General features: G+C 43.2%; 1 protein-coding gene across 2 annotated transcripts in view; it reads right to left on the bottom strand.

The window, feature by feature from the left end:
* The window catches only part of LOC112230813 (LHFPL tetraspan subfamily member 2a protein), a 74,495-nt gene extending 48,389 nt beyond the window's left edge, over positions 1-26,106 (bottom strand). Inside the window, exons 1-2 of one of the 2 annotated variants that reach the window (XM_024397144.2) lie at positions 24,645-26,106; positions 1,333-1,409 (exon numbers count right to left, since the gene is read on the bottom strand). The gene's annotated coding sequence lies outside the window, so the exon portion shown is untranslated. The remainder of the gene's footprint in view (positions 1-1,332; positions 1,410-24,644) is intronic. The other variant, XM_024397145.2, reaches the window with a different exon arrangement.
* Between the last annotated feature and the right edge of the window lie 1,652 nt (positions 26,107-27,758).

The raw sequence follows: 27,758 nt of genomic DNA on the forward strand, positions 1-27,758 counted from the left end.
GAGAATCTGAAATTCAAAAAATGGCATGGGGGTCCCCACTGATTTTTTTATGTTTGAATCACACAGATAACATAAGAAAAATGCATAAGCCATGGCAAAATGTGTATCATTGCAAGAAATTCGCCTTAAAACTGAAAATGATCCCACCCCATAGCAAATGTGTAGAATTGCAGTAAACTAGCTTTAAAAGGGTCAAATGTTTGCTTTGCCCCATAGTAAAATGTGTAGAATTGCAGTAAACTAGCTTTAAAAGGGTCAAATGTTTGCTTTGCCCCATAGTAAAATGTGTAGAATTGCAGGAAAGTTGCTTTCAAACAGCAACATTTTGTCTCAGCGGTAAAACCCCGCCATTAGCCATGCCCACTAACTATGCCACCGCTGCTAAAACAAATCCTAGGGGAAACACTGGATGTTGCTGGGGTTTGAAGGTGTCATTGTCTTTGGGTTTATGGGGGTTATGGTGGTTAAACCAGCTAACACTACAGTATACTGTAATTCACTACAGCACAGAGAACTAAAGTATTAGTACTGTAAAAATACTGCTAGGCTACAGTATGTCTTGGCTTGAGAACCGGGGTTATGATCCCCTAGCATATGTAACATTCACATAAAGATGATTCTTGTCTGAGACCTGAAGACCTCAAGTTAATGCCTATAGCACTCAGACAACCTGGGTTCAAATCAGCTGACACATGCTTACAGTTGAACAATGGGACCTTGGGGACAAGGCTGTCGTTCCATCAGGTTAGGACAGGTGCCAGGAACCCAATACAATAGCAACAAAGACAGGAAACCATGGCTCTGTTTGTTTGAGTGGACAAGGTTAGCTACGCAGTTGGGTATTATTATTATTATTATAATGATGATGCAACAGGTATTATTAGTTCTCCTAATCTGATTTGTTAAAAATACAATGGTAAAAGCAGCACAAGGCAGGTTATGCACGTTATGCATGTGAAAGGGGCAGTTCGGGATTTTGGCAACGAGCTCTTTATCTACTCCCCCAGAGTCAAATGAACTCATGGATACCATTTTTATGTCTCTGCGTCCAATATGTAGGAAGTTGGAGGTAGTCACTGTGCTAACGCCTCATTAGCAATGAGTCCTTCGAACTGAACAGATTCATAAAAATGGTGTCCATGAGTTCATCCGACTCTGGGGGAAGTAGATAAATGGCTTAATTGCCAAAATCACAAACTATCCCATTACGTTTCAGAATTCGGTTCTCCATGAGGTCAATACATTTATCCTGGAATCAGAATCGGACTCAGAATGATGTCAGATCTACTGTTTCGTATGTTTCAGACCATGACGTGTACAGAATGTGCTAACCTTTTGTGTGGAGTCTTGAGGACGAGCCAGAGTCAGGTTCACTTCAGACCTGGTTATGCAAGTCTTCTCTTCAGAACCTGTAGAGGCAGCAGAGATGATGCATTACAGAGTGACACACACACTCTCGCGCTTGTGCACATGCCAACTGCTTATATTATGAAACCACAGCATCTCTAGAGAGACCACAGGTTAACCAGTCAGGAGCTCTGTCACTTTTGGCTCCCTGACAAAATGAGATGCTATTTTATTTTCCACTCAACCTGAGGAGTCTGAGGAGGAGGTTTAGAGAGAGAGCCATCACACCTGGAGAGATATGGAAACTGTTCAACAGAGCGTACCCTTTAATAAAAGGGTCTGCATCCCTCATTTACCCAAAGCTGCAGCAAGAACGCATAATATAGGTTATGCTAGAAACATTAGCATACTGTCAAGCAAGGGAAGTTCCATTTCAACATATACTTGGGGTGGCAAGTAGCCTAGTGGTTAGAGTGTTAAACTAGAAACCGAAAGGTTGCAAGCTCGAATCCCCAAGCTGACAAGGTAAAAATCTGTCGTTCTACCCCTGAACAAGGCAGTCATTGGAAATAAGAGTTTGTTCTTAACTGACTTGCCTAGTTAAAAAAAATATCATTTTGGTTGAAGGATCTACAATCACGCCTGACAAGACCAATGAAAACCGCTCTTTGCTGGATGCCCCGCCTTCCACAGGTGATAAGCGTGGGGCTCGGATTCATTCATTCAATTATTCCTCTCTTCACCTCGGTGTGAACAGGAAGGATTCACTACAACAAACAATTGGAACACGAGACTGTCTTACATTAGTCACCCCTGTTGTCGTAGGTTTGGCAAGCGAGGCCGGAGATTTGGTTCCTGTAGGCCTGGCCCTAGGGAGGGCCAATCTGATGGCTAAATCGTGGCATAAGACGGCTCAAATCGCAATGTCTGCTTAAAAGCCATACTGGCTGCCAATTCCTGATCTTCTGAGAACATCATTTGAAGGGTCGACCTGAAGCGTGAGAGGAATGGGAGATACATCAGTTCTGAGGCAGAGGGCTCATAGTGAGGATGACTGGCTACTATTTTGAACTGTGTGTGATGAGCTTTCTGGCCCTCAGAGCTGCTGAGGCGACACCCAAGTGGTGCTACTCAGAGTGGAAGAGGAGACGTCCAGTGGCTCTAAGAGTCAGGCTGGTTCCCTCTTCAAGTTCGTCAGCAGGCTCCATCAACATCATCTACCATCCCCTGACCTGCTCCCTTCGCTCAAACCATGAACTGACCCTTGGTGACATCGTACAGGTCTGAGTGGTCTGCCACGGGCCGTTTTAATTTAGGATCCGTTGGGATCCAGGCTTGGGGCATGATCCTATTTCCCCATAGTATGTTGTACCGAAGTTGACTGACTGAAAGGGAATGTAACGTTATGAATATAATTACTGTTCCCTGAAGGAGGGAAACAATGTACAAGACCTGTTTAGCCCTGCTCCCCTCGTTACGGGGCTCGGTGACGGGAAGGAATGAATCCGAGCCTCACGCTCGTGACCTAAGGCAGGGCTTCCAGCGAGGAGAAGTTTTCATTGGCAGGCGTCATAGTGGATTATACCTTGTTTCCCTCCTTCAGGGAACAGTAGTTATAGTCATAATGTTCAATTTGTGGAATGACTGTGTGTGTTCTCAAGAGGAACACTGTGGCATGGCATCTAGAGCCAACTGATTTACAGAACACAGCTTTACGGTCGGAGAGAGAAGGAGTAGAAGGAGGAATCACTGGGGTTGTTTCAAGGGTTGCTCTGCAGTTTTAGGTTGTTCACACACCTTATTTCCAGGTGCATATGGAAAACAATACAGATTTAAACTCCAGGGAGATTTACACTGAGTGTACAAAACATTAAGAACACCTGCTCTTTCCATGACATAGACTGACCAGATGAATCCAGGTGAAAGCTATGATCCCTTATTGATGTCACTTGTTAAATCCACTTCAATCACTGTAGATGAAGGGGAGAAGCCAGGTTAATAAGGCTCTTTTAGCCTTGAGGCGATTGAGACATGGATTGTGTATGTATGTGTGCGATTCAGAGTGTGAATGGGCAAGACAACAGAATGAAGTGCCTTTGAACGGGGTATGGTAGTAAGTGCCAGGAACACCGGTTTGTGTAAAGAATTGCAACGCTGCTGGGTTTTTCACGCTCAACAGTTTCCTCTATCAATAGGTTTCCACTACCCAAAGGACATCCAGCCAACTTGCAGTGGTATAAAGTGCTTAAGTAAAAATACTTGAAGGTACTACTTAAGTAGTTTCTTGGGGTATCTGTACTTTACTTTACTATTTATATTTTTGACAACTTTTACTTTTACTTCACTACATTCCGAAAGAAAATGATGTACTTTTTACATTTTCCCTGATACCCAAAAGTACTCGATACATTTTGAAAGCTTAGCAGGACAGAAAAATGGTCCAATTCACACACTTATCAATAGAACATCCCTGGTCATCCCTACTGCCTCTGATCTGGCGGACTCACTAAACAGAGAACATCCCTGGTCATCCCTACTGCCTCTGATCTGGAGGACTCACTAAACAGAGAACATCCCTGGTCATCCCTACTGCCTCTGATCTGGAGGACTCACTAAACAGAGAACATCCCTGGTCATCCCTACTGCCTCTGATCTGGCGGACTCACTAAACAGAGAACATCCCTGGTCATCCCTACTGCCTCTGATCTGGCGGACTCACTAAACAGAGAACATCCTGGTCATCCCTACTGCCTCTGATCTGGAGGACTCACTAAACAGAGAACATCCCTGGTCATCCCTACTGCCTCTGATCTGGAGGACTCACTAAACAGAGAACATCCCTGGTCATCCCTACTGCCTCTGATCTGGAGGACTCACTAAACAGAGAACATCCCTGGTCATCCCTACTGCCTCTGATCTGGAGGACTCACTAAACAGAGAACATCCCTGGTCATCCCTACTGCCTCTGATCTGGAGGACTCACTAAACAGAGAACATCCCTGGTCATCCCTACTGCCTCTGATCTGGAGGACTCACTGAACATCCCTGGTCATCCCTACTGCCTCTGATCTGGTGGACTCAAACAGAGAACATCCCTGGTCATCCCTACTGCCTCTGATCTGGAGGACTCACTAAACAGAGAACATCCCTGGTCATCCCTACTGCCTCTGATCTGGAGGACTCACTAAACAGAGAACATCCCTGGTCATCCCTACTGCCTCTGATCTGGAGGACTCACTAAACAGAGAACATCCCTGGTCATCCCTACTGCCTCTGATCTGGAGGACTCACTAAACAGAGAACATCCCTGGTCATCCCTACTGCCTCTGATCTGGAGGACTCACTAAACAGAGAACATCCCTCATCCCTACTGCCTCTGATCTGGAGGACTCACTAAACAGAGAACATCTCTGGTCATCCCTGCTGCCTCTGATCTGGAGGACTCACTAAACAGAGAACATCTCTGGTCATCCCTACTGCCTCTGATCTGGAGGACTCACTAAACAGAGAACATCCCCGGTCATCCCTACTGCCTCTGATCTGGAGGACTCACTAAACAGAGAACATCTCTGGTCATCCCTGCTGCCTCTGATCTGGAGGACTCACTAAACAGAGAACATCCTGGTCATCCCTCTGCCTCTGATCTGGAGGACTCACTAAACAGAGAACATCCCTGGTCATCCCTGCTGCCTCTGATCTGGAGGACTCACTAAACAGAGAACATCCCTGGTCATCCCTACTGCCTCTGATCTGGCGGACTCACTAAACAGAGAACATCCCTGGTCATCCCTACTGCCTCTGATCTGGAGGACTCACTAAACAGAGAACATCCCTGGTCATCCCTACTGCCTCTGATCTGGAGGACTCACTAAACACATGCTTTGTTTGTAAATTATGTCTGAGTGTTGGAGTGTGCAACTGGCTATCTGTACTTTTTTTTTAAACTAGAAAATGTGGCCGTCTGCTCTGCTTAATATAAGGAATCTTAAATGATTTATACTTGCCCTTTTACTTTTGATACTTAAGTATATTTAAAGCCAAATACTTTTAGACTTTTACTCAAGTAGTATTTTACTGAGTGACTTTCACTTTTACTAGAGTCATTTTCTATTAAGGTATCTTTACTTTTGTTCAAGTATGACAATTTGGTACTTTTTCCACCACTGCCAACTTAACACAACTGTGGGAAGCATTGGAGTCAACATGGGCCAGCATCCATGTGGAACGCTTTCGACACCTCCTAGAGTCCATTCCCCAAAGAATTGAGGCTGTTCTGAGGGCAAAAGGGGGGGGGGGTGCAACTCAATATTAGGAAGGTGTTCTTAATGTGTTGTTCACAACCATCTTCACAAAGACAGTGCTTCTGTTTGCTTTTTTGGGGTGTTAGTGATGAAACAGGGGGATGAAGAGCTGTGTTAATAGCTCCCTCCACTCTGAATGTGAGTAGCCTACTATGAAGACATATGTTTCAGAACACACCAGGGAACAATCAACTCTGTTAATGACGGGTCCAATAACCCCCCCGCCTGACATCAGATTCAAAAGAACACTTCTATGTTCAGCCATCAGCTACAAAATGGCCAACTTAAAGTAGGAGCACTCTACTTAATGTCCACCAGTTCAATAATCAATATCCTGCAATAAACGTCTCAACGGCTACAGTATATCATGATCTCAGCTTCCTGAGGAAAAGGAACGATCCATAAACAACCGTTCATTTCCTATAGTTCTTTTTTTGTCCAGCTCCTGATCCCAACGAGATCATGTTTGTTGTGTGGCAGGTCTGCTATTGTGATAGTGAGGCAGTAATGTTATCTATGGGCTTTCTGGGAGGACAAGAGCCAGAGGAGAACTAGACATTCCCAGAAAGATGACTGACATCCGACACTATGCGGGGAGTGTTTGTTTGGGGGGTCTGAGAGCCTTATTATCCTTTACTGGATCCAGCTGCTCTTGTGATAACATCTGACCAACAACAGCTCTCAGCCAATCAGGTGAGTGAACAGCTTAATAGGTTTATCAGTGGGATATCTCCCACCCCTTTGGGCTATCAAGGTTATCAATAGACTGCCCCCGGAGAGCACTCAGGACTTCTTCAAACACTTGACACCTGCCTTGGCCCTGGGCCACTAGAACACAGACTACCATTGTCCGTTTGAAAGGAGAGTGCAATTCACCCCTTCAACTCAGATTTACTGAAGCAAAGTCAGGGCATCGGTCCTTCACCAACCCTACTGGCACCACCTCCACCCAGAGGTATGCCAAGTAGAGTGAGATATTATGTTCACCGTAATGTTTACTGCACACATACACTTCACACGTCCCCTCTGAAGGATTTCTAGGTTTCCATTGTGTGTATGTGTCCGAGTGTGTGTTCGTGTGCCTGCATGTGCCATTTGACGTCGTTACTCAGCTGAACCCGAACAGTGTCGATTCTAGGTTCTTGCAGAGTATTTCCCAATAACAGAGCTGAACACTCAGGTCACAGTAAATGACCCTGGCCAAGGGGCTTTTCCCTCCACTATCACAACCCAGTTACCCAGTCACACAGTTACGACAAGCTCGGTCAAATCGTACACCGTTTCTCTCCTGATAGTGGAGCATAGAAGTGTGTAGCTGCGTAACATAGTATAGGGAATAAGATGTCCTCTGAGATTTCCTATATAATATGTCCACTGTGGCCAACCCCACCCTAGTGGGGTCTCTCTTACAGCCGTTAGGGGGTTCAGGGAAGAGGTGGGCTGTTTGGGGAAGTGAAGTGATGGAGTGGGGAGGGAGGGGGCTTACTGGGGGACTCTCTCTGGTCCTAAACGTTTCTCAAGCTGTGATTGAATCGCCGAACGACAGAAGCGATGGTCAGTATTGCTTTACTCTCTTTCTCTCTCGCTCTCACGCACGCACACACGCACGCTCACACACACACACACACCTCTCACCTGGCTTTATGTGTGTTTGAAAGACCAAGGGGGTGAGAGAGAAAGTGAAAGGAGGCGGTAGGGATCAAAATGTAGAGAAAAGGCAGAGAGTTGAGGAGACAAATATCACAGAAACAGAACGCTTCCTCGGAAGACTTTCTGTATCATATCTCTCCATCTGTTACGCACTGGCTCACTCTCAGTGCTTTCCTGTGTATCAGATGAACGCGTACAGTAAACTGAACTGGAAAAACTGTGTTCTCCAATGTTTTTCATAGCTGCTCGTGACTATTTACACAACACCAAACACATAGTTGGTCGTCTTGACCAATAGTCACCCTTTATGTACAGTATGTGCCCATGTTTACGTCTTGGACACACGGGTAATATCCATGGTAATAAAGAAGACACACATACACTGTGAAGAATGTTTACACATGACTCCATTAGGGTTGTGTAAAATGTGTTGCTATCGCTGATTGCGATACGTGTGAAATGGGCTTTAAATAAAGTTTGATTCTATGTGTTTATTCTGACTCCACTCTATAAGAAACACCTGCAGACATTGCCAGCAGCATACCACCCTGCATCCCACTGCTGGCTTGCCTCTGAAGCTAAGCAGGGACGGTCCTGGTCGATCTCTTGATGGGAGACCAGATGCTGTTGGAGGGCCACTAGGGGGCACTCTTCCTTCCAGTCTAAGAAAATCCTAATCCCCCAGGGCAGTGGGGACACTGCCCTGCACAGTGTGCCGTCTTTCGGCTGGGACGTTAAACGGTTGTCCTGACTTTCTGTGGTCACAAAACATCCCATGGCACTTATCGCAAGAGTAGGGGTGTTAACCCTGGATACGACTGTATATTATAAGAGAAATTTTGAAATACTGAGATGACAAACACAACCAATGATATTTCTGCAGAATAATAACCAAGCTATAAACTCTGTTCTGTTCCTACTCTGCTGGCCAGCTGTCTTACATTTAACACACATTACGTTGGGAGACCAGAGAGGAGACCAGGGCCTTTGAAAGCCTTGCCAGGAGCTCTTCAAAGAGACGAGAGGAGGAAAAGGAAAAAGCTTTGGATTTGTGGTGCCGCTGAGCTTCCGTTTGGTGTCAGGGCTAGCTAGCTGCCTCAGAGAGAGAGAGAGAGAGAGCGAGAGAGAGAGAGAGAGCGAGAGAGAGAGAGAGAGAGAGAGTGAGCGACTGGCACTGAGGCAACATCACTCTTTACTCTTAACTCAGGATGTGTGCTTTACATTTAGGCTACTGTACAGAAGAACATCTACTGTCGCTACCTCGTAGGGCTGGGCGATGTGGCTAAATTATTATTATTATAATTTTTTGATGGTATGATTTTGTTTTTTAATAATAAAATGTCTAAATATTCTTCATGAGTAAAGCATGATCCCAGGGTGGCAATAGGTAACAGGTAATATAACAGGCAATATGCTCAGTGTTTTGATAGAGCGTTCTCTCTTCTGATTGATTTATAATGTTCAGTCAAACTTCAACATGAAAATCATTGTCAGCATTTTCATCAATTTCTGCATTTCCTTCACTAATTGGTTTTCATTTCCACACTGTAAAACATTTATTTTGTCTTTGTATGCCTATTTATCATGAAGAAAGTCACTACTATTAATTATGATCCTATAGAACCACTACTATTAACTATTAATTATGATCCTATAGAACCATGCATTTTCTATAGAACCACTACTATTAATTATGATCCTATAGAACCATGCATTTTCTATAGAACCACTACTATTAATTATGATCCTATAGAACCACTACTATTAACTATTAATTATGATCCTATAGAACCACTACTATTAACTATTAATTATGATCCTATAGAACCATGCATTTTCTATAGAACCACTGCTATTAATTATGATCCTATAGAACCATGTATTTTCAATTGATTCAATGGCAGTTCTTACTTTAGCCACAAGGGGCATTGTTCCGATTTCTAAAGGTGCTTTTTGGCACCTGCTCTGCCACAAAGGCAAGATTCATGGCAAAAATGTACATGTCCACACCTTTTGCATCAGCATTGCCTCACAGGCACTATTCATGGCATAAAATGACATGTGCGCAGTGTGAACCCGAAGCTCTTGCTCGCGAATTAGCATTTCTCCACGGTTAGCAGTCAAATCAAATCAAATCAAAGGTTAGCAGTCTCCTACTGGTGGGAAGAACGGACGACTGCCATACTTTTTTTGGAGTTTCATCACTCAGCTATTACATTTATAAAACATTTAACAAACCAAACATTGCAATACCGTTATGTAAGGTAAATAAAGATCCAAACTGGTCAGTGCATCAATACTGGTATATAGTCAAATGCGGTTTACTGGCCAGCCATACTGCCTCGCTGCCCCAATCAAGAGGCATAGACTAAGGAACAAACTGGATGTGTGAGAGAAGTTCAACAGAAACTGAAGTACAGATCCAAGCAAAACAGTCCCTTTTTAATGACATCATCACTTCCAAGAGCGTTTAGTTGCCTCTGCAAAATCATCCTTGTTCGCCTGAATACACTCACACTTTCACTTCACTGCTGTTCAACTTGGGCCATTTAGACAGGACACCAGCTGTAATGTTGAAATACAAGGTGTGCAAACCACCCTTAGGCAATATGCACGTTGTTGATTACAGACTTTGAGCAAACGTAATGATTAGGCTAAACACACACTTTAATTTCCTCTGTCTTTATGATGGTGTGTACCTTGTATGTGTGTAAGTTGTATGTATTCCCTCATGTGTTGTAGGTGTGTGTATTTTGTGTATGGTGCACTGTGCTTGCATGTGTGTGTGTTTGTGCGTGTGCATGTGTATTGCCCACAAACGACCACACACAGAGACAGATTACATCAGCTTGCAGTGATGACTCTAATAGCTGAGCAGAGTACAGGCTGTGGAGTTGCACAGATGGCTGGGCAGCATCAGCCTAACAATGAGGACCTGTCTCTCTCTCCGCTAGGCCAGCTACTGCCTGATGGAAAATATCTGACCACAAACACATCTGTAACAAAGACACAGTACCTTCCAGCAGCACACTACTCTACTTGCCAGGATAGGAGAGGAGAGAATGGTTATGAACTCAATGACTGGGGGGCTTCTGGCCTGTGTGCTGCTTAGTTGACTTAGTTGACTTCATTGTTCCAACTGAGAGAATGAGCTGACTTTCCTGATTGCATGCAGCCAAGGCAGGAGTACAGAGCATAAATATGCAACACAATACGACTGCAGAGGCAGGCAGACACACACACACACACACACACTAGTGAATACATTTGGCCTGCAGATTTAAAGAGTGCTGTGAATATGGGTCCCTGATGCCTGGAGTCAGGGAGAGACTGAAGCATGAACCAAGAATCTCACTGCCGATAGACTACTGACAGGTACATATCAAAGTGGAAGGCCTTTCCTTGCTAGAACAAAAGCGGTACCGATCCAGTTGCGGGGAACTTGCCTTTTCTACATGTAGAATAGCAAAGCTTGCCAATGGCCAACAACTTGACAACAAAGAGGGAAAAAGAGGGCATTTTCTCCGTACATCCACGGCTAATTGACATGAGCCAGTCACATTTCATATGCAATGTGGGCTATGGGATGGTAGCTAGCTAAGTGCAAAGACGCAGCGCACACAAAACAAAATCATTCCTCCAAGATTTTGGAGAGTGAATGAAATAGTTTATCCATCATCAGTTATCTAGCTGTGGCCATCTGGCTATGATCATCAAGTACTTTCTACAAAAGAAAAAGCAACATTAGCACAGTTAGCTAGCTAACATTGGAATCGAGACCATAAGCAACACACATTGCCAGACAACGTTACTGCTACCTTCTTGTTGGGAGTATTTTAACAAGGTTGAGAGGCTGATTAAGTTGCTGGGGTGATTGACAGCCGACACTCTGTTCAGAGGTGCTACTGTCGGGAGGCAAACGTCTGACAAATCCTACCGGTGTCTGAGCTATTATATGTTCTCTGATAGACTTAGCATGGACACACACGCGCAGAGGCATGGCTAATAACTGTCCAATAATAACGAATGGGGAGGTTAAGACTCCTGTAATGGACCTGGGCCAACCCTGACTCTCCCAGGAGAAAACATCCACTATTGGACCAGACACATTTCCTCCTTCCACTCTTCCTTCCAGATCGAGACTAATCCTATTTCTGTTCTTCCTGAGTATTGACTGTGATCCACTTCTATTGTATTCCATTGGAATTCATTACTTCTCAGCAGAAAAGAAGCCACAAAAGAAGCCACACCCAGCCCCGACAAAGTCTCTACTTTTCTTTCCCGCCAACCGACCTAGTCGTGATTGGTAAAGTTCTGCCTGCGGCTCAGTATGAATTGTAGCTGTAATTGGCAGACACGCACTACGCTCTTAACCTCTTGATGGTTGCTAGGCAGCGCCTATTATAGATAGATGTCCTCCTGGCAGTTCTAAACTTTGCCCATCTCTTCGCACAGCCCACCACATGCAGTTTTCTTAACCACAACTGAATGGATCCATAATAAATTACTGTGGGAATACATCAGTGGTACTTCAGTAAAAATACTTTAAAGTACTACTTAAGTCGTTTTTGGGGGTATCTGTACTTTACTGTTTATATTTTACTTTTACTTCACTACATTCCTAAAGAAATAATGTATTCTTTACTCCATAAATTTTCCCTGACACCAAAAGTACTCGTTACGTTTTGAATGCTTAGAAGGACAGCGAAATGGTCCAATTCAAGAGAACATCCCTGGTCATCTCTATGGCCTCTGATCTGGCGGACGCACAAAACACAAATGATTTGTTTGTACATTATGTCTGAGTGTTGGATAGCCCCTGGCTATCCGTAGATAGAACAAATAAAAATAAGATTGTGCCGTCTGGTTTTCTTAATATAAGGATTTTGAAATTATTTGTACTTTTACTTTTGATACTTAAGTATATTTTAAACAAAATACTTTTAGACTTTTACTCAAGTAGTATTTTACTGGGTGACTTTCGCTTTTACTCGAGTCATTTTTTATTAAGGTATTTCTACTATTACTCAAGTATGACAACATTTTCCACCACTGGAATAAATAGCCCTGAATTATGAAAATATTGGAATAAAGTATGCATCCAATTGTTGCTATCTGAATCGCCCAAAGTCATCCAATTGTCATCATTCATTTGAAGTAATATGGTGCCTTCAGAAAGTATGCATACCCCTTGACATATTCCACATTTAGTTGTGTTACACCCTGAATTCTGAATGAATTCTGAATGTATTTTTTTCCTCCACCATCTACACACAATACCACACAATGCCAAAGTGAAAACATGTATTTAGAAATGTTTGCAATACATGTTCGAATCCCATTTGCCACTGATTACACCTGTGAGTCTTTCTGGGTAAGTCTCTAAGAGCATTGCACACCTGGATTATACAATATTTGCACATTATTCTTTTGAAAATTCTTCAAGCTCTGTCAAGTTGGTTGTTCATCATTGCTAAACAGCCATTTTCAAGTCTTGCCATGGATTTTATTGCTGATTTAAGTCAAAACTGTAACTAGGCCACTCAGGAGCATTCTCTAGTGTATATTTGGACTTGTGTTTTAGGTTATTGTCCAGCTGAAAGGTGAATATATCTCCTACAGTCGTGGCCAAAAGTTTTGAGAATGACACAAATTAATTTTCACAAAGTCTGCTGCCTCAGTTTGTATGATGGCAATTTTCATATACTCCAGAATGTTATGAAGAGTGATCAGATGAATTGCAATTAATTGCAAAGTCCCTCTTTGCCATGCACATGAACTGAATCGCCCAAAAACATTTCCACTGCATTTCAGCTATGCCACAAAAGGACCAAATGACATCATGTCAGTGATTCTCTCGTTAACACAGGTGTGAGTTTGAATAACAAACTGGAAGCTTTAAAAGGATGGTTGTGCTTGGAATCATTGTTCTTCCTCTGTCAACCATGGTTACCTGCAAGGAAACACATGCCGTCATCATTGTTTTGCACAAAAAGGGCTTCACAGGCAAGGGTATTGCTGCCAGTAAGATTGCACCGAAATCAACCAGAACTTCAAGGAGAATGGTTAATTGGTGTGAAGAAGGCTTCAGGGCGCCCAAGACAGTCCAGCAAGCGCCAGGACCATCTCCTAAAGTTGATTCAGCTGCGGGATCGGGGCTTGCTCAGGAATGGCAGCAGGCAGTTGTGAGTGCATCTGCACGCACAGTGAGGCGAAGACTTTTGGAATATTGCCTGGTGTCAAGAAGGGCAGCAAAGAAGCAACTTCTCTCTAGGAAAAACATCAGGGACAGACTGATATTCTGCAAAAGGTATAGGGATTGGACTGCTGAGGGCTGGGGTAAAGTCATTTTCTCTGATGAATCCCCTTTCCGATTGTTTGGGGCATCCGGAAAAAAAGCTTGTCCGGAGAAGACTAAATGAGCGCTACCATCAGTCCTGTGTCATGCCAACAGTAAAGCATCCTGAGTCCATTCATGTGTGGGGTTGCTTCTCAGCCAAGGGAGTGGGCTCACTCACAATTTTGCCTAAGAACACAGACATGAATAAAGAATGGTACCAACACATCCTCAGAGAGCAACTTCTCCCAACCATCCAGGAACAGTTTGGTGACGAACAATGCCATTTCCAGCATGATGGAGCACCTTGCCATAAGCCAAAAGTGATAACTAAGTGGCTCGAGGAACAAAACATCGATATTTTGGGTCCATGGCCAGGAAACTCCCCAGACCTTAATCCCACTGAGAACTTGTGGTCATTCCTCAAGAGGTGGGTGGACAAACAAAACCCCACAAATTCTGACAAACTCAAAGCATTAATTATGCAAGAATGGGTTGTCATCAGTCAGGATGTGGCCCAGAAGTTAATTGACAGCATCCCGGGGCGGATTGCAGAGGTCTTGAAAAAGAAGGGTCAACACTGCAAATATTGACTCTTTGCATCAACTTCATATAATTGCCAATAAAAGCCTTAGATAGATAATAATACAATAAGGGGGTCAATGCAAATAGTCCGGGTGGCCATTTGATTAACTGTTCAGCAGTCTTACGGCTTCAAGGTAGAAACTGTTAAGGATTTTGCCTGTGCTTAACTCTATTGCGTTTTTTTCCCTTTAAATAAACTCCCAAGTCCTTGCCGATCACAAGCATACCCATAACATGATGCAGCCACCACCATGCTTAAAAATATGAAGAGTGGTACTCAGTGATGTGTCGTGATTTGCCCAAAACGCTTTGTATTCATTTATTTCCCAATGTCTTCCCGAATGTCTTTGCGGTTTTGCTTTACTGCCTTGTTGCAAACAGGATGCATGTTTTGGAATATTATACCAATAGGTGCCCTTCTTTGCGAGGCATTGGAAAACCTCCATGGACTTAGTGGTTGAATCTGTGCTTGAAATTCACAGCTGGACTGAGGGACCTTGCAGATAATTCAACACTGAGTGTACAAAACATTAAGGACACTTGCTCTTTCCATGACATACAGTAGACTGACCAGGTGAAAGCTATGATCCCTTATTGATGTCACTTGTTAAATCCACTTCAAGCACTGTAGATGAAGGGGAGAAGAAAGGTTAAAGAAGGAAGCCTTGAGACATCTGAAACATTGATTGCGTACATGTGCCATTCAGAAGGTGAATGGCAAGACAAAATATTGAAGTGCCTTTGAACGGAGTATGGTAGTAGGTGACATGCGCACCGGTTTGTGTCAAGAACTGCAATGCTGCTGGGTTTTTCACCCTCAACAGTTTACCGTGTGTATTAAGAATGGTCTACCACCCAAAGGACATCAAGACAACTTGACACAACTGTGGGAAACATTAGAGTCAACGTGGGCCAGCATCCCTGTGGAACGCTTTTGACACTTTGTAGAGTCCCTGCCCTGAAGGATTGAGGCTGTTCTGAGTGGAAAAGGGGGGGGGTGCAACTCAATATAGGAAGGTGTCCTTAATATTCTGTACACTCAGTGTATGTGTGGGGTACAGAGATGAGGTAGTCATTTAAAAATCATGTTAAACACTATGAGTTCATGCAACTTATGAGACCTGTTAAGCAAATTTGTACTTCTTCATTTATTTAGGCTTGCCATGAGAAAGGGTTTGAATACTCATTGACTCAAGACATTTCAGCTTTTAATTTTTTGTAAACACAAAATCACAATTTAATACATTTTAAATTCAGGCAGTAGCACAACAAAATGTGGAAAAAGTCAAGAGGTGTGAATACTTTCTGAAGGCACTGTCCTACTGTAGCCTCACAGGAAGTCTCCCTGACATGAGACATTTTGTCATTTTTATTAGGATCCCCATTAGCTAACGCCATAACACTAGCTAATCTTCCTGGGGTCAAACACCAATTAACAAGACATTACAAACAACCACAAATCAAGACTTCACAATCATTCAACAAGTAGACAATACAGACAATTCAAATACCTGACAGGAAACACATTTAACATTCAGTCGATACTTTCTATTTCCTGTCCAGTCATATGATCTATCACATTAGATGTTCTTTTATTTTTTTCTTGAAGGTCGATTGACTTTTTGCCTGAAAAATATGGATTGGTAAAGAGTTCCATTCAGCTATTGCTCTATATAAAACTGTAGATTTAATGAGATTTGTCCTTGGCTTGGGTCTTAGCAGTCCTGTATTTGCCTGTCTGGTTTGGTGGTTATGCGTGTTGCTAGTATGAACTAACTTGCCTGAAAAATACTGTTTTTTGGAAAAATATAACATTCCTAAAGAAAATCAGAAAACTGGATAGTAATTTGTTTTCAACGTGAAGCCATGAGAGATTCTCATGCATTTGACTAATATTCATTCAGATAGACCAATTGAAGAGGTAATCTGGCAGCCCTGTTTTGAGCCATTTGGAGCTTTTTAAAATCTTTCTTCGCTACAGATGAACATATAACTGGACAGAACTCGAAGTGTGATAGGACCAGGGATTGAATCAAAGTAGAGTAGAGCACTGCAGGTTTATAGACAATGGAAGGGGGGAGGGGTTAACAGGGAATGAGAGAGAGGAAGGTGAGCTTGAGGTGAAGCTGAAACTGTGTCAGTTCATTCTGTGTTTGTTTAGTAACTGAAAGTGTGTCAGTGCCCGGCTGTCCTTCACAGCACCTGAGATTTCACCAAACAGAATGCATCTGTTGATTAGGAGAGGAGAGGCTGTACAGTGGTGATATAACTGCTTTGGCTGATTCCAGCTGAATTCAATTAGTCCTGTATTCATGAGACAGAGGGATATGAGTTCTGGGGCCTCGGGACACTGTGCTGTTTTATGTGGGTTTAACTGGAGGTATGGTCATTGCCAAACAATCAGACTGAATCTGTCTCTGTCGGTTATTGGTTCAGAGCTCACAGTTTGTCCTTGGGCAGACTAACATGAACAATTGGGAGACGATAAAAACATGCTTCATGTCATTGAATCTGCTACGGCATGCGCATGTGTGAGTGTGTGTGTGTGTGTGTGTGTGTGTGTGTGCGGCTGCATCTGTCTATAGTCCCCTAGGTGATGTATCATTATATCCCGCCCCCTGTCCGATCCAGTGTGACAGCTCTCCAGTCACCTGCAGCAGCAGCAGCTAACCCTGGAGACTCTTTCGTGCTGCAACAAATGCGTTCCCAGTTGCACACACCATTAATCCTACACTATTCATTACACAGAGAGACCTGGTACACACCACTAACCTGGCCTATACACAGTGACCGGGGCCCTTGGCTTCCATTCAAACAGTGGGCCTTATTCACTCAAAATACAATATCAAAACACTAGCTGTCCATGCTTCTTGCACTGAGAATATGATTATATTTGGATTGATTATCTATAATAAAAGGAAATCAATAGAAAAATATGAACTATGTGAAACTATGCAAAACAGATTATAATTTTATTTTTACAGGGACAGTGCACATGAATCAACGTTTCAGTAAAAGTGCAGGATTTAGCCAGCCGGCTAATTTTCGACCGCTTGTCCCTGGGCAGGTTAAACACAACTCAACTACTTTAATTCAATATACGACTGTTGGTTGGTTAACCTTTGCCCTGACACTTCCACATCGACCCTTTGATTGAATAGTGCCCAGTGTGTGTAAGTCATGATCACCTATTGAGTCAGATACCCTTCAACACCTAACTAGCAGAACCTGGTTTCCAGTTGGAACTAACTAATAGACTTAGAGCTCTCGCATCTCCCTGAAACACCGTATGGCTTGAAAAATCATCTAACACTAGTCTGGAAGAGGACAGCCCGTCTTTAGCACAACTTAGTGGGCCAAGAGGAGAGAGAGAAAGAGAGAGAGATCCCCCCCAACCAAGGATGGCCTATAGCAGCACCTAGATCTTCTGCACAGATTCTGTCAGATCTGGGCCCTGACGTTAAATCTCAGTAAGACTGATGTTCCAAAAAACATCAGCACCACAGGTAACTCCCACAAAGCTGTGAACAAGCTAAAAGACGTGGCAAGAAGGGCCTTCTACGCCATCAAAAGGAACATCAAATTTGAATCGGGCTAAAAATACTTGTCGTTTTTTTGTTGTTGTTGCTGTTTATGGTTGTGATGTCCGGGTCCGCTCACCAACCAACAATTCACAAAATGGAACAAACACCAAATTGAGACTATGAATTCTGCAAAAACATCCTCCGTGTACAATGTAAAATACCAAATAATGCATGCAGAGCAGAATTTGACCAATCCCCGCTAATTATCAAAATCCAGAAAAGAGACGTCAAATACTACAACCACCTAAAAGGAAGCGATTCCCAAACCTTCCATAACAAAGCCATCACCTACAGAGAGATCTAGAGAACAGTCCCTTAAGCAGCTGGTCCTGGGGCTCTGTTCACAAACACAAACACACCCCACAGAGCCCCAGGACGGCAACAGCAACACAATTAGACCCAACCAAATCATGAGAAAACAAAAAGATAATTACTTTACACATTGGAAAGAATTTAACAAAAAACAGAGCAAACTGGAATGCTATTTGGCCCTAAACAGAGAGTAAACAATGGAATAATGCCTGACCACTGTGACTACGTACTGACTCAGTGAGCTTAGCCTTGCTATTGAGAGAGAGGCCACTAGGCAGACTTAGTTCTCAAGAGAAGACAGGATACGTACACACTGCCCAAAAAACAAGGTGGAAACTGAGCTGCACTTCCTAACCTCCTGCAAAATGTATGAAAATGTTAGAGACACAATATTTCCCTCAGATTACACAGAACCACAAATTATTTGAAAACAAACACAATTACGATAAACTCCCATGTCTATTGGGTAAAATACCACAGTGTACAATAACAACAGCAAGATCTGTGACCTAAACAAACAAGAAAACAAAACACCAGTGTAAATACAACCCATATTTCTTTTCATTTCTTTTCCCTTTTGTACTTTAACTATTTGCACATTGTTATAACACTGTATACATACATAATCTGACATTTGAAATGTCTCTATTCCTTTGAAACTTCTGTGAGCGTAATGTTTACTATTCATTTTTGATTGTTTATTTCACTTTTGCATTATCTATTTCACTCGCTTTGGCAATGTTAACATGTGTTTCCGTGCCAATAAATCCATTTGAATTGAACAGAGGAGGAGGAGGAGAAAGACAGAGACCGCTATGGCAGTTGGTTTCCGTCTGTGGCGCTACGTTGGCCCTAGCTGCTGGTGATAATGACCGCTGAAGGCTTGCTAATCCAAACTGAAGTGGAGTAGTCATGGTGACAGGGAAAGAGAAGAGGACAGATCAGTCATAAACTAACTGTTATCTAGAAAAATGTTTGGTCAGCGCTTGGTCAGACTTCTTGACTTCTACAGGAGGGGGGAGTTGATTTCTGTACCACAGTGAACAGTTCTATCTTTCAGATGTTACCCAGCTACGAACGAAAACACATAACACTCATATCACAAAGCCTGACGAACCACTACAATCATGTAGCCTGTCATCTTCAACACCTGTACCAAACCCAACTCAAAGCACATTGTTCGTAAACAGACGCACACCAAATGATAATCTCCTTATCACCAAGCGCAGAGGGCCAGATGTTTCTGATTGGCTGTAATCTCTCTCTTTCATTAGCATACAGCTGCGAGGCCGAGGCCCGGGTCACTAGAGTTTCAGCCAATCAATATCCATAAACCCCGGGCAGAACGTCTGCTGCCACGGCAACCTAAGGATGGCTGAAAGGATCCTTCTGCAGGGAACTCAGAATCCATAAAGGAAAGAATGTCCATTGTCCTCAAGTGTCACATCGGCAAAAAGGGAACCAGTTTTAGTGGATCCCCAGACTAGTATGTTACATGCAGAAATAAGAGATCGGCACATTACTTCCCACACAAAGTGGGAATAAAAACAGCTAATCTGAATCTAATTTCTATGATAGACCAGCTGGGAACAGCTGATGTCCGTCTGTCCGTAGTTCCCTGAGACTGACCCACTGACAGACACAATGGGACAAAACCCCAACTCGCCTCTGCTTGTTCATCCAGACAGACTGGAACCTCCCCGGTCCTGCCCTCTAACCTCCTCCCTCACCCACCTCCCCCCTCCTGTCAGTCAGTCTCCGGATATCTTATTCTTAGGAAGAGAGAGAGAGAGGAGAGAGAAGAGAGAGAGAGGAGAGAGGAGAAGAGAGAGAAAAGAGGAGAGAGAAGAGAGAGAGAGAGAGAGAGAGGAGAAGAGAGAGAGAGGAGAGAGAGAGACTTGAAATGTGTTCATCTTTTTCAAACCTTTGTGATGTAATGTTTACTGTTAATTTCCAACCGTTTTTTTGTTGATATTATTTTGTGCCTTGTTTATTGTGAATTTCACTTGCTTTGGCAATGTAAACATATGTTTCTCATGCCAATAAAGCCCCTTTGAATTGAATTGAAAGAGAGAGACAGAGAGACAGAGACAGAGAGAGACAGAGAGAGAGAGAGAGAGAGGGGGTAGTTATTTGTTATTGTGTGGGCCCCTCCCTGCTGGTTTCCCAGTAAAGGGACCAGGCTGGGGGCCGGTGGGGGCCGGTAGGCGCCAAGAGGAGGTTGGGAGTGTCTGTTGTACCCCCAGCAGAGCCTCATCTCTGGGAGCCACATGAGCCCAAAGGACGGTGGGAGAGGAGGGAGAATGTATCAGAGTATGAAAGAGTGTAAAGCAAAGTACACTCAGGGAAAGGGAGAGAAATAGAGGAGAGAAGACAGATTCACTCCGATGCTGCCTAATCTTAACAGTGTGCGTGACTGAGAGAGAGAGCAGAGGAGAAAGAGAGCGAGAGCGAGAGAGAGGAAGAGAGACAGAGGCTGAGAGAGAAAGAATGTGGTATTCACTATTATATACAGTGCTACACATTACTATGATCTGTGGAAGATGGCTCTGAGGAGGATGAAATCTAAAAAGAAACTCTTTATTTCTTTTGACCAACGTGGAAAAACTCCATCACCATAACTGCTTCCACTCCTTTGGCCCTTTACACAGCAACGACCCCGGTATACAACCACTGTAAAGCATTTACACACAGTGTGTACACACACACACACACACACACACACACCCAGGCCCTACTTTTCCACTGTGCTCTGCTGACTAAAATCGTGTGACACTTTTCCATCCAGAGCCTAATGTAGGAGAGCATCTCCCAACCCTCCCTCGGACAGACAGACGGCTGCTTTTAATTCAATCCCAAAGTCTCCTTTCGGGAGGCTGTGACGGAAAACCTCCTAACGTAATGTGACCCAGTTAGTCAGTCAGTAGGTTCCGCCTGCCCGTGTTCCAACGCTCCTCAAAGTCACTCCGGTGGGTTTACTGTCAATTAACTCATCTTCGGGAAACAAAAGGACCTTCAAAAAAAAATCTTCCTTTTGCACGTTCGCTTAGAGGGTTCCTGGGGGTTGTTGTTGAAAGGCTTCCACTGACTTGCACACAAACATCAAAGAATATCGTAGAGGGGGTAAAAGAAAAAAAAACAAAGACTATGTCAAAACCAGATGCTGCAGTGAATCAGTGAAAGTGAAACTTCTCTTCTTTTACTCTTCTAGTCCCCCTCCTGCATCTGTAACATGTTAGTGTGAAGCAGTATGATGCAAACAGTGGTTGAAGGGGCTGACCAGTACTGAAACTCTAACCTACTGCTTGAGTAACAGCATCTCTTATAGAACACCAGCTCTAAACCACAACCCCTGGAAAAAAGTAAGAAGTAAAGTCGAGTACGGCGTATTACAGAGACCTTTTTCATTCCCCTTCAGTCAATCTGACGCAAACCAAACAGCCATGTTATAAGCCCCATCTCCTCTAGTAGTGAGTAGTGGGGTCCTGTTGTGCCAAACTGTACACCAGATGTGGATCCCTGCCTCCACACTACAGCCTGACCCCTGACCCCACAGATTCCATTTAATCAGCCAATTTCACAGGCCTGTCACACCGAGCCTGTGGTCCAGCCTCGGGTTTCACACACACACTGATAGAGAAAGGATCTGATTTCAGCTAAGAACCGTCTCCAAATACTCTCTACCAGTACCCCCTGTATATAGCCTCGCTATTGTTATTTTACTGCTGCTCTGTAATTATTTGTTACTTTTTTTGTTTTGTATTCTTCTTAAAACTGCATGGTTGTTTAAGGGCTTGTAAGTAAGCATTTCACTGCTGTATTTGACGCATGTGACAAATAAAATTGGATTTGAAATACTGATGTTAACTTAATCATTAGAGCAAATGTTTATATTTGGAAAGGGCCCGACCACTGAGGGCATGAAAAAGGTGCGCACCAAACCCTCCAATTGAAAGTCGCTTTAATTGTCGCCACGCCAAAGGGGAACATATTGACGAAAGCTATAAACAGAGGTCAGGGGCCTGGACTGATGACACACACATGTCGACAATGTCATCAAAGAGCAGAAAAGCTGAAGTTTGGAGAGCAGACTATGTGGTCTGTATGAACTGGTTGCCAGTCGAAGTCCGCAGAGTTTTTTATATGACGTTAAAAGAATCGCCAACTGCACTCACAGCACCAGGCAGGCCGCAAAAAAAGCAGAGGCTGGTAAGATTTTTTCCACCCTTTGATAATTCACCATTCTGTTTAGGCAAAGGGAGAAGAAGAAGAAAGAATAACATTAAAGAACTTTCCCGAGGCAACTAGCCTGCCCAGACAGCCAGCAGGAGGAAGTGGATATTTTCCCCTTTTCCTGAGGCCAGAGCTGAACCGAGCAGAACAGTGGAGCCTTCTCCAGCAGGCCTATAATGATTGTTGCCTGTTTGATTCCAGTTCTTTTTTTTATTGGTCCAAACATGGAGCTCTGAGGGACGCCATGTGCTTCGGACCTCCAGCATTAACCACAGCCAGTCTTCCACTCCACAGACGGCTGCCATCTTTATTGTTAGACACAGGTGAGTCCCCATTGAATGATGTCGCAACTTCTGACCAAGACCACACAGTGACTGTGCTGCAGCATGCCACTGCCACGCATTCAGGGTTGGCTACAGTGTGACAATGAATGGTAGCATGTTTACTTTAAAGGTCCGGTCTTTCTAAATGTGTCTTGGGAATTTCATGCAAGTACTGTGACGGGAAACATAGAAAATGACAAGAGAAAAGTAAGAGAGAAACTTAACACTAGGACTAGAACTGCTACTCTCTGTTATTATCTATGCGTAGTCACTTTAATAACTCTACCTACATGTACATATTACCTCAATTGCCTCGACTAACCGGTGCCCGCGCACATTGACTCTGTACCAGTACCCCCTGTATATAGCCTCGCTATTGTCATTTTACTGCTGCTATTATATTACTTGTTCCTTTTATTTCTTATTCTTATTTGTATTTTTTAAACTGCATTGCTGGTTAGGGGCTTGTAAGTAAGCATTTCACTGTAAGAATACTTGTTGTATTCGGCACATGTGACTAATAGAATTTGATTTGATTTGTTCTTAGGTGAATAGTTATTGATTCCCTAACGACTGCTGCTATAGACACTCCTTAAATGGCTTGAGCCTTGGGACAAAAACAAGCATTCTCATTCAACACAGTGCCACATCCACTATTCACACAAATCAATATTTTACTGCAGCACTTCAGTTTGGATTATTTAGACAATTGTATTGGCAGCCAGCTCCCCCTGCAGAGCTATGGGATGGCTAACTAAGGAAAAGGGAGAGGGCCAGGCTGGCCTATATAGCAGATCTCATATATGAGATGGTTTTCATGGGACACAATCTCTATATCACTGCTATTATGAGGTTAACAATAGAGGGGTCCAACGGCTTCACCTTAGCCAGTAATATAATATTTCTTACCCCCCAGGGCTCTCCCACACATAGGCTTACAGAAGTGCACGTGCTCACGCACACAGGTGGGATATGGTTCCAGGTTGTTGCTTTGAAAGGGGGGATGGGGAGTAGGGTCAGAAACGACAACAACAAAAAAACTCTAGCAAGTTGCCTATTTATGACCACTTCAGTCTCAAAAGCCCCTCTAGGAAAGATATGTCCTCTCCTTTTTGGACTTCTTTTTTAAAGTTTGACATGAATTAGTCCTTCAGTTTGACAGGTCAGCATTCTAGTTGGGATATTCCACCAAAATCACAGTTCAGGGAGTTCCCTCTGGACCATTTAAGATCAGCCAAACTGGCCAGCCACTAGGTCAGAGAAAAAAAATAAGCTACTTCTGCCTCAGTGACAACTCTCACATCTGCATTTGTTTACATTATGAGTTGGATGTTTTCCAGGTATAAATAGGCTGTGTTTTTAAAATCAAATGTCGTTCATTCCCGTAGGGAAAAAGATGAGAGCATAGTATAACTGTAGTATGCTGCAAATACTGCCTTCAAAATAACACGTGTGTTTCTACTGCAGTAATTTTGCAGTATAACTGCAGATCAACTGCATCTAAAATACAACAGTCTACTGCAGTTACTGCACTTTTACTGCAATTTCAAACTGCTATCTTTTTTTTGTAAGGGCAATTTTTTTGTTGTGCGGACATATACCTTTTCTCTGTGTCCTATTATTGACGTGTAATTTGTTCAAAGTTAATTTTGACGGAAACTGCTGAAATAGCTCTCAGGCGTACATACACAGGCCTAATAACATTGTAATAACATGAAAAATAATAGAAGAGTAGAATGTGAAACGTTGCCTGGCAAACTTTTCGTCAATCTGGTTTCCCCACAACGCCGAACCAGCCGCTCCCAGACAAATGAAAACAATTACATTTACTGTGACATTTTCTCTAAAGTAATCTTAAGCATTGTTGAAAATACATTGTATAGGAAATCAGTGTAAGTGAATAGCGGGAATAGGCTATAGATGAAAAACGGATTGAATGGCAAAAGCAAAATAAATCATTGTCCCTACTTACGGGTAGGTTTTCCACGTTTTGCAAAACGTCCAGCGATGAATATGGGCGCTTTTCAATAAAAAAAAATCCAACTGGCGGAAATAACTTTTTAAAACCACTATTTTTGCGTTACACGTTTCTTTGTGGATAATGCCGTGTGCTGCCTCTACCCACACGATTCCTTGGTCCAAGTCTATTTCTACCCCACGCTTTCTCTCTTCGACCACGAATGAGTGAGGCGCAAGCGGTTTTCTCCGGACCAGTCTGCTTACATCTGAGAGCGAGTGACGTTATTCTCGTGTTACCGTTTAATCTCTCTCTCTCTCTCTCTCTCTCTCGTTTCATTAAAACGTTCTAGTTTTACTGGAGGACGTTTGAGGGGAGTTATGCCCTGTTCTGTGTGCCCATATGGGTTAACCCTGCTCCATTCCTACATGATCTTATGCCATGCACACTCATGTCGTTGTTGTGTGGTCAACACAAGCCAATGTCATTCAGGTTGAACACTTCACGTTCTTCAGAGGAGCCAGAGTAGTTAGAGGTCATAGCCATACTACATGTATTACTGCAGTGAAAAAGGCAACACTGAAATCCTAGTTGAACCTACTTGACTTATGTGAATGGTTGTACTGTGCCATCTCCCATTCACACGTAGTCTCTAGTGCTTGTTGTCTGGTGGTCTGGTGCGTTTTAGTCTGAATGAATGGAGAGATGGAGCCCATTCATAGCAGATATCTCAGTTCAGGGTTGTGAATGCACCACATTGGAAAACAGGAATAGTAAGAAATAAGAGCTTTTGTGTATTAGTTGACATTGTGTTAAGTTTACAGGGCAGAGGAGCAGGGAGAATGGGCTGTTGCGACTGGGGAAAGGGACAACTGGTGCCAGGAACTCTCAAACGTATAATTGTGCTTCTTGAAATGTGAATGAAGCTGGGAAAAAGTTACTGGTACAGGGACTTACTACTGAGCAGATTCAACCAAGGAGGTTTGAGGAAACCACATCCTAAAACCATCATCACCAGATTAAAATGGTTGACAGGCTTTTATAGTTAGCTACTTTGAGTTGTTTCCTTTAAAATATATATATTGATGAAAGAAAATACAACACCCTCAAACTAGCTTGAAATAAAACCACCATGTAAGTAGGAGTTTTGATATAACTTTGGATGAAGAAGTTGACACACACACTCACATCAAGGGCATTCTTGACACAGTCCTTGTGACAGCAGAGAGATAAGGGCAGTGGGCTGTCTCCAGCTCAGTTTGTTTACAGTGGAGCAGAGCTCTGTGTCTTTGTTATGACTACACACACACACACACACACACACACACACACACACACACACACACACACCTGGAGGGCTTGGACGACCTAGCGCTGAGCAAGTTCCTCTTCCTAAAAAAGCCTTACTGCTGGTAATTACTATTGTTTTACACAATGGTGTATGTGTGTGTGTGTGTGTGTGTGTGTGTGTGCGTGTAGGGTTGGGTAGGTTACTTTCTAAATGTAATCCGTTAGTTACTAGTTACCTGTCCAAATTTGAAATCAGTAATGGAATTGTTAGATTACCCAAATTTTGTGACATAATCTGATGACTTTCAGTTACTTTTGGTTCACTTTCCGTTTAAGAGGCATTAGAAGAAGACAAAAATAATCCATCAAACGTGTTTGGTGTGTCATCATAGTGGTCTCTGACTTGTGGTAAAACTCGCTCAGGTGGAACAAACTTAAAATGGTGCCTTTTTCCAGTCTTGCACTGAATGTCATTGAGAAAACAGAAAAGTGTCCATGTATTTTTTTGCAAACATCCTTTCTGAATTGAAAAGTAATCCAAGATGTAATCATCTAGTGTTTCGAAAGTATCTGTAATCCAATTACAATATTTTTACTGGTAATGTAACTGATTCGTTTTTTTGTAATCAGTTACTCCCCGACCCTGTGTGTGTGTGTGTGCGCGCGTCAACCAGTTGATGGATCTGTAGGATAATGTTTTCTGAGTGTTGGGTGTGATGAGCACTTGGATTTCCCCTGGCCTGCGAGCAAGTGAGGCTCAAGGTCCAACACATTCCTGCCTGCATTGGTCAGTAAAGGATTTCTAATCTGTTTTCACAGGCAGACAGGCTGCACAGACACACACAGACACACAGACACACACACACAGAAATATTCTTTGGAATTCCTCTCCCAGTCTGACTTCGCTATATGAGAGCTGAGAACTTCCCCAGGCTGGTGGATTTCATCCTTGTGGACATTCCAGAATGGAATCAAGGTGCGGCACACATTCTATTCCGCATGAAGTCACCGTGGAAACATCTGAGTCTGACATTGGCGAGGCCAACGAGGGCCACTGTCATATCTATCAGGGGCATCGGGGCTGAGGAGGGGGATCTGATCTCTGGCTTAGCGTTACCACAGCTGATAACACAAACGTGAGTGGTGGGCCTACATCAGAGAGAGAGAGAGAGAGATTGTGTGTGTGCCAGGGTGAGTCAGATGGGGTTGATTCAGCGAGGCCACATTGGAGAGACGTGTGTTTATCACACCCTAAGGCAGCCAGCAGCAGTGTGAATCAAAGACACCGAGGGGAGGAGACAGACTATGACGACACTGCAGAGGAACACTTGTTCACAATGACGAGGAGAAGAGGGAGGGGCTTTGTTTTTTGTTTAGGGGATAGCTAGTTCCTGTACAACAAGGGTGTCAAACTCAGTCAGCTCAAGGGCCATATTTAAAAATATAAAAAAATCACAGCCCAGATACGTATAGCCTATTATGCTATTTAAAAAATAAAAAACAGTGCATACAACTGCCACCCAAACTGGCCATTGTTTTATTCTGAAAAATATGTCCCTTTATAATGTCCACTGAACAAAAATATAAACCCAAAACGTAAAGTGTTGGTCTCATGTTTCTCGAGCTGAAATCAAAGATCCCAGACATTTCTCACAGAAAATCCCTGTTAGTGAGCATTTCTACTTTGCCGAGATAATCCATGTTATCTTGGAATATCAAGAAGCTGATTAACAGAATGATCATTACACAGGTGCACCTTGTGCTGGGGACAAAAGGCCACTCTAAAATGTGCAGTTGTCACACAACACAATTGCCACAGAAGTGTCAAGTTTTGAGGGA

Source organism: Oncorhynchus tshawytscha, linkage group LG33 (assembly GCF_018296145.1).
Source record: "Oncorhynchus tshawytscha isolate Ot180627B linkage group LG33, Otsh_v2.0, whole genome shotgun sequence".
NCBI lineage: Eukaryota > Metazoa > Chordata > Actinopteri > Salmoniformes > Salmonidae > Oncorhynchus > Oncorhynchus tshawytscha.